General features: G+C 42.0%; 1 protein-coding gene and 1 non-coding gene across 2 annotated transcripts in view; both read left to right on the top strand.

Annotated features, from left to right (window-relative positions):
- The window catches only part of ASTN2 (astrotactin 2), a 1,157,183-nt gene that overhangs the window by 350,069 nt on the left and 798,947 nt on the right, over nucleotides 1-8,167 (top strand). The gene's annotated exons all lie outside the window — the stretch shown is intronic.
- On the top strand, nucleotides 3,537-3,643 carry LOC115871897. Its single transcript, XR_004047537.1, has one exon. It is a non-coding gene; the product is annotated as a U6 spliceosomal RNA (small nuclear RNA).

The following is an 8,167-nucleotide window of genomic DNA, read 5'->3' as shown; positions in this document are numbered from 1 at the left end:
TTCAGGACCAGTGGTGAGAGGGGCAATGCCTGGAGGGTGAAGGGAATGTGGGGTAGAAAGGGGGAACTGATTACAAGAATCTAAGTATAGCCTCCTCCCTGGGGGATGGACAGCAGAGAAGAGGGTGGAGGGAGATGTCGGACAGTTTAACTTATGACAAAACTATAATAATTTATGAAGTATGAAGGGTTCATGAAGGAGGGGTGAGTGGGGAGGGAGGGGGGAAATGAGCAACTGATATTAAAGGCCAAAGTAGAAGGCAAATGTTTTGAGAACGATGAGGGCAACAAATGTACATATGTGCTTGACACAATGGATGTATGTATGGATTGTGATAAGAATTGTATGAGGCCCCAATAAAATTTTTTTTAAAAAAAGACCGCCATATGGAGCGCATTTATCCACCGTACACATGGGGATTGCCAGGAGCTGAAAGCCACAAAAACAACTCTGGTCTAAGCCATCAGCTCTGATTTGTTAGAGGTTCTTGGTCTGACCCGAAGGGCTACGCTATTGAGGCTCGATAGATCTTTAGAGTTTTAGAAACGTGATTGCCCTTGTCTCAGAAAAGAAGTCCCAGGGGATCAGGTCCAGTCTCCAGGTGGGTCCACCTACATACAGATACACCCACATACGAGTACCCAGTGTGATGACATTATCACACCAACCCCATCACATACACCCTGTACAAATACAGGTGTATGTGACAGGGTTGGCACCATAATGTACTTATGCAGACCAGTCACCCATGTGTAGAGAGCAGCTACCGTGTAGAAAGCAGCGGCTACGTTGAAAGCAGCTACTTTGTTAAAAGCAGCTACTGTGTTGAAAGCAGCAGTACTGGAGGTAAAATGACACTTCATGAATTATAATTACTGGGTAAAGGTAAAATCATGTACTGTAAAATCATCAAGTACTACAAAAAATATATATACATCTGTACCATGGGAACTTAATCTGGATGCCAATTGGTCTTTTCATATTCAGCTGTGGCTTATGTGAAAACTGTCCCCTTGTGATTGAAACAGGTATGTAAAAAAAACAACAGAATGGTAAATCATAGGAAACTCGTGAACTATATTGACTGAACTATGACATGTGTCAATTTTTTGTATTATTAAAACTATTGATATATATTATTCTTATTAGCAAACCATCCCATGACAGTGGACGGTGTAGAGAAGAACATTAAGAAAATATAGTGAGGATTTTTTACATTATGGTTTTACCTCAATAATTACAGCAGGAATTGAGAAACCACAATATGTTATGTGTTGTGAAGTTCTATCAGCCAAATCTATGAAACCAAAAAACCTAAAATGTCATTTTGATAGCAAGCATCTGAGCTTTGCTGGCAAGGATACCAACTATTTTAAAAGCAAAGCTGATGGAATCAAGAGAGCCAGACTTGACACTGGCGGAAGTACCACAAACAAAACATAGCAGCCGTTGAAGCTTCATACTTGGTGGCACTCAGAATCGCCAGAGCTATGAAACCTCACACCATTGCTGAGGATTTACTGTTGCCAGAGGCCAAAGACCTTGCTCGAAGTGTGATCGGAAAAGAATTTGTTACAAAATTGAGTGCAATTTCCGTATTTAATGACATTGTCCACAGAATAATAGAAGACATGTCTGCTGATATTCTTGATCAAGTAATCCAGGAAATTAAATCTGTTTCACTTACAATATTTAGCATCCAGCTTGATGAATCTAGGGGCGGTGAAAATTGTTCACAGTTACTGGTTTACGTGAGGTATATTGTTTTTTAATGATGATGAATTTAAAGACAAGTTTCTTTTTTGCAAACCTCTTGAAACAACAATTACTGCACATGAAGTATTTGACACAGTTGGTTCATTTCTGAAAGAGCATCAGATCTCTTGGGAAAGGGTTGGTGGTGTTTGCACAGATAGTGCTCCAGCTATGCTAGGATGTCGATCTGGATTTCAATGTTTGGTACTGAATGAGTCACCAAAAGTCATTGGAACTCACTGTATGATTCATCGGCCAATATTACCAACGAAGACGCTGCCACAAGAGTTACAAGAATTAATAAAAGGTGTCATAAGTTCTGTCAATTTTGTAAAGGTAAGCACTTTAAACTGTCCACTGTTTTTGCAACTGTGCAATGAGTTGGATGCGCTGAATAATGCTCTGCTATTTCACACTGGAGTGAGATGGTTGTTGAGAGGAAAGTTTTAAAAAGTGTTTTTGAGCTTTGTAATGGACTCAAAACATTTTAAAATCAGAAAACAAGACCGAAGTTTGAAGCACTTTTCAGTGATAAAAGTGAACTACAGAAAATAGCTTACTTGGTTGACATCTTTACCATCTTGAATGAATTAAATTTATCACAACAAGGACCAAATGCAACTTGCCACGATTTATGTGAAAAGATCCAATCATTTCATTTGAAACTTCAGCTTTGGGGAAAAAATTGGATGAAAATAAAATTTACATATTGCCTATCTTATCTGCTTTCTTTGAGGAACATGACATTGAACCAGACAAAAGGATTATGATGATAATTTCTGTGAAAGAACACTTACACATGTTTGCAGATGAAATTTCATCAATCGTACTTTCCAAATTTACCTGACACCCCATTTGCACTTGCCAGAAGCCCATTCACAGTCATAGTTAAAGATGTACCAGAGACAGCACAAGAGGAGTTCATTGAACTATTAACAGTGATGCATGGAGAACTGATTTCTCTACAATGTTACTTGCAAAATTCTGGATCAAGTGTTTGCAGTCATATCCTGTTCTGTCTGAGACTGTGTTGTGCCTTCTTCTTCCATTTCCAACAACATATATTTGTGAAACAGGATTTTCCAGCGTGTTGGTTATCAGAAGTAGACTTGTGGAAGATGATCATCATTGTGTTCTTGCAAAGACTCCCCTGAGAATTTCTGATCTGTTGAGAAAGAAGCTATCTCAACCTTCACACTGACGTTGGCTTTTTACACATACTGTCCCAAAATGTAGCAATGCAGTTTACTGTTGTTATATTAAGGCTGTTACCCATGCTACTCCATACCTAAAGACAAAACTTTATTTATTTGTCACTAGAAATAAGTATTTCACAATATGTAATTACATATTGTTTTGTGATTAATCACTATGCAGGGTGAGAAAGGTGGGGGGAGGATGGCTACGGTTGGAAGAATGTATTTTCAGAAAAGTGGTCACTAATGAAAAGAACGGTGGCATGTTCTTTCCATCGTATTTCTCTCTCAGGCAACGAGCATGCCATTTTATCAGTAGCTTCTGAAAAGGTACCTAGGCAAGCTCTAGGTGGGAAGTGGTGTCAGGTCCCGTTATGGTACTTGATCTCATTCTAGCACTGTGTCAGCCCTGCTATCTTGCCAAGGGAGTTTTCTAAGAAGGGTTGCTGTGAACCCGTTAGTGGTGTGTTGTGACCTTGGTGTCAGACTTAGTAGAATTTCAGATGGAGAAGGGTTTGAAGCAGTCCTTCTGCTTTTGGAAGTAACTTGCAAGAACATGAGCAAAGCATGAAGAATTCAAGAGTTGTGCTCCAATAGGCAGCACATATACTAAAATTGGAACGATGCAGAGAAGATTAGCATGGCCCCTGTGCAAGGATGACATGCAAATTAGTGAAGCATTCCATATTTTTTATAAATTATCAAGGGTTCATGAGGGAGAGGGGAGCAGTAGAGAAGGGGAAGAATGAGGAACTGATGCCAGGGGCTTAAATGGAGAGCAAATGTTTTGAGAATGATGAGGGCAATGAATGTACAAATGTGCTTTACACAATTGATGTATGTATGGATTGTGATAAGAGCTGTATGAGCCCATAATAAAACAATTAAAAAAAAAGAATTCAAGAGTTGGAGATGACAGCATGCCGAAGGCGTGGATCGATGATAGGTCAATTTCCCTCGCTCTTGCGAGGATCAGCTTCCGTGGTCACAGCCATGTAAGTAAGAGCAGACCACCAGGCCGGCCACAGAATAAGAATCGTCTTAACTTCTGCCTTGTGTGACTGCTGAAAACCTCATCACCCATATTCTCATGGTCTTGCTGCTGCTGTCAAAGCTAGGGTCCCTATCTAGGGCCTTCTACCTGGCTTTCATTCCCTTCTTCACATAAATGCAAGCCAAGAGTGAAATGTCACTCAGAGCCCTTGGGCCTGCAGTGGGAAAGCAGCCATATGTGGCCCCACCACCACAGGACTCAATGTATGGAGGTGGAAACAGGTGGTCCATCCATAAAGCATTCAAGTACAGCAGGACAATTTGTTCTAAGGGTGCTGGAGCAAATAATGTTGGTGTTGGCTCTTGTAGTTGCCCGCAATGAAATGGGACTGCCTTGCTTCCCCACTGCCTTAGCCACAAACCATAATTTCCCATTCTTTCCCTCCTAATGACATTACAGGAAGAACAGATCCCGAGTCTGGAGTTGTGATTGGATTTGGCTGTTTCCTCTCTTTGAATGTATATCTGATAGGAAACAAACATGATGATCGGCCACCTCTTCTGTGCCAGGCAAGGTTCTACATGCTTTCCTTCATGTGCATTTCTGCAAAGGCAGCGCTGCGTTGGTGTCCAGTCGATTCTCATTGAGGACAATGCTGTGCTGTATCGTAGTGTTTTCAATGGCTGACACGGAAGTAGATCACCAGGCCTTTCTTCTGCAGTGCCTCTGGTTAGCCAAGGAACCATCTACCTTTCACTTAGCAGCAAACACATTAATTGGCTGCATCCCCTAGGGACTCGTATCATTGGAACGAGCCTTCTTTAATTCTTACTTTTGGAAAGGAGATTGATGTTCAGGGGTGCTGAAGTAAATTCTCTGGCTCACATCATTTGTCAGGGGTGGAACCTGCGTACAAACTCCCTTGCCCTGCATGATGACTACACCTCTTTGAATTTCCAACACCATGGTAGGAGTCCCCGCACAGACTCAAACCTCACAGCATAGGCTTCTGCTTGCCAGAATTGAAGGTAGCCACACACAAAAAGGGTCTTTTCTCAAATCCCTTGATTATCGTAATGGGATGTGCATTCATTTTCTTGCCTAATTATTATTAAGAATATGCCATCTGCGTAAATTAGACTTTATGATTTTTGTAGTAAAATCCCATGCCATTTTACTTTTAAAGAAAACAAACAAACAAACAAAACAACAAACACCCTCTAACCTTTCATCTCATTCTATGTCATAAAATGCGGGTTTGATGTATAAGGGTTTAATTTTCCCTATCACGTTTTAGAAATCCAAATGTAGCTAAACATTAAGGTTAAATGATGATATCACAACTTACTCAGTTTGCATTTTACATCCAATTGAAAACACAAACCCCTCGCCTCATTAATCCTTTGCAATCCAATTTCATCCCCCCCACCCCTAAATGAAATGGCCCTTTGGGGACACATTTATATCCTTTTAACAGCCGCCTGACAGTTCTGCTGATGGAGTTTGTATCCAACTTTGTTACTGGATGGTGACAACTTGCCCTGATGGATATGTGTACATAATTATTCTTTCGCAGTTAGATTTAATTAATGCTTACCCTCATCATGATCTTGCAGCTAGCGAGCTCTCTCTGCAGGAGCAGTTAATGGCAAAAGGCTTTTCTTTTTAGCCAAGAGAGACTCCAAAAGGCTTTGTAAAACTCGTAGATTTCTTTTTAATTTTTTTTCCCCAAGATGAACAAAAGAATAAGAAAAATGTGTTGAGCCTGTTTCATTTCTTCCCTCCCCATGTGAACGCCATGTGTGTTCAGATTGGAGCCCACATATATCGAGAGGGATGAATTATTCCTAATTTCCGACTAAGTACCAATAATCAAGCAGCTCCAAACGGTCTTCCAGGAAGATGTATATTCTTTAATATCTTAGAATAGATGTGCCCTGACTTCATTTCGTTTATCTCCTTCTATAAAATATCTACGTGGGCATTTTACTAAATAACGGTCTCCCCTAATGCCACCCAGAGTTTGGAAATAAACAGCTATGCGAGAGAGCAGATATTAAGAAGAAATGACGTGGGAGACAATGGGAGTTTAAAGATAAGATTTGGAGAGAGATTACTAGAAAGTTCATAATAAGGAGAGAGATTGGGTACTTATAAAAATCCCACTAGAAGGGAATACTTTTCAAATAATCTGTCCCAGACCATGCTTGTGAAATATTCATGTGCTATTTGCTTTTTATTACCATAATGGCAATGCCTTGTGTTTGGCGAGAGCTAAACAGTTCACAACACATTTCCACATCCATTTTCTCGGTGATCTTTGCAGCTGCCCTGTGGATGAGCAGAGTAGCTCATCCACAAATGTGGAGACTGAGGCACAGGGAGCTTGAGCCATTTGCCAACAGTTGCACAACTAAGAAGTCAAAGAACCTGGCATTGAAGCCATGTCTTCTAAAGTCAGATCCAAGACTGGAGTCACTGGCATGCACTTCTTCCCTGTCAGGGTTTTGAAGGTGCACGTTGGGAAGATTCAAGAAGATGATTCCAATAGTCCTCCTTTCCTGCCTGCTTTTGTCCCATTAAAGCATCAGCAGGCTCTCAGCTGAACGATAGGATCTGAGCTGAGAGTAATGTGATGCAGCTTATCTTAATGATTACATGCAATATTAATGATCATTGTTGCTGTTAGTTGTTATGGGAGCTTTCCACCAGCAAGATCCCAAAGGCCTCCAGTCAGATGTGGCTGCTTCATGATAGAACCCTCACCCATTTCTCATACCATTCCCCAAACTGCTCAATGTCCTTGTGGACAATCTGAGCAGCAGGGTAGGGAGCGGACACTCAGAAATCGTTCTGCGATGCAGATGGAAAAGCCAAGGTGCAGAGAGAGGAAGCAGCATCATGGTGAGTTAATGGCATCGAATCGCTCAACCCTGGTGCCCTGTCTTCCAGTTCTGATCTCTGTCCACTACATCATAACTGTAATGCTAAGCTGGGGGGCGGGGGAGCTGAGAAATATTTGTATTTTTTATAGGTGAGAAAGGGAGGCATGGAGAAGGAGGTGACTCCGTGGCAGACAGAGGCCTGAAATCCCAGCCTCCTCTGCTTTAAATTCGATGTAGTGCAGCAGTTGTTATTTGTACATATATTATGCACCAGGCCCTGTGCTAACTGCTGTGGTTACATTACATTAGCCTGCAATACACGACTGTTACACAGATACAGAGGGGAAGAAGAGTGTGATTCCCTCCTATGGCACAGAGCTGACCTGAGGCCCTGTGGGTAAGATCATGTGAAATGGATTCCCAAGGAAGCCCAAGCCCAAATTTAAACAAGGTGACCTTACAGAAGGAGGCTGAAGGGAAGTGGGTTGGGGAGAGGAGCCCCAATTACAGAGGGGATATCTGGTTTTTGCTTGCTTCCCAGTGTTTTCTGAGCCCCAAGGTGAATATTTGAATTGAAAAAGAATGGTGAGAAGCCAGTAGAATGCAGCTAGCACTTTTCATCTATAAAACACCAGCATCATCTATTCTCATTAACAAGAGCTCACTCTGTGGCAGCCACCACACTGCTATTTTTGCCCCATATGTTCTGTAATTAAATTTTCACAGTGTCCCTGTAGGTCAGATCTTAGTACTACATCCATTTGACATTTGAGAGAACCTGAGGCTCATGAGGCGAGGTCCACTGAAAAAAAATCATGTACTTGGTCTGTAGCAGAGTCTGAATTTGGCCCACATTAAATTCCAAAGCTCAAGATATGACTACAACACATATTGCCATCATCACTCACACACACACACACACACACACACACACACACACACACACACCCCGTCTATGAGTTGCTGGAGCTTGGAGTGATGCCCAGAGCCTGCCTCTGAAAGCTCATTGTGCCACAACAGTGATTACCAATGGATGGTCCCTGACTCAGGAGTACCAGCTTCCCATGAGAATTCTACTTACTGGACCCTGCTACTTAGGTGCGGGGCCCAGCAGTGTGTCCTCTGGAGTCCTCCAGGTAACTCTGATGCACAGTACAGTGCAGGACCTACTGCACTGGGAAATGCATGTCCATCCTGGGCTATCTCTGTCATTGAAGACCAGACCTTGGTGGGCACTGATTGCAGGCTGGTCTGGAGTTTTCTTCTGAGCCATCACAGTCAGCTGAAAAGTTGTTGAGATCGGAAAGCTTTCTCAGCAGGCTCTGGGAATTTGGGGC

The sequence above is a fragment of the Echinops telfairi genome, unplaced genomic scaffold (genome assembly GCF_000313985.2).
Source record: "Echinops telfairi isolate 266 unplaced genomic scaffold, ASM31398v2 ScPeMD7_7410;HRSCAF=8448, whole genome shotgun sequence".
In the NCBI taxonomy this organism is placed as follows: domain Eukaryota; kingdom Metazoa; phylum Chordata; class Mammalia; order Afrosoricida; family Tenrecidae; genus Echinops; species Echinops telfairi.
This window is presented reverse-complemented; position numbering and strand designations above follow the sequence as displayed.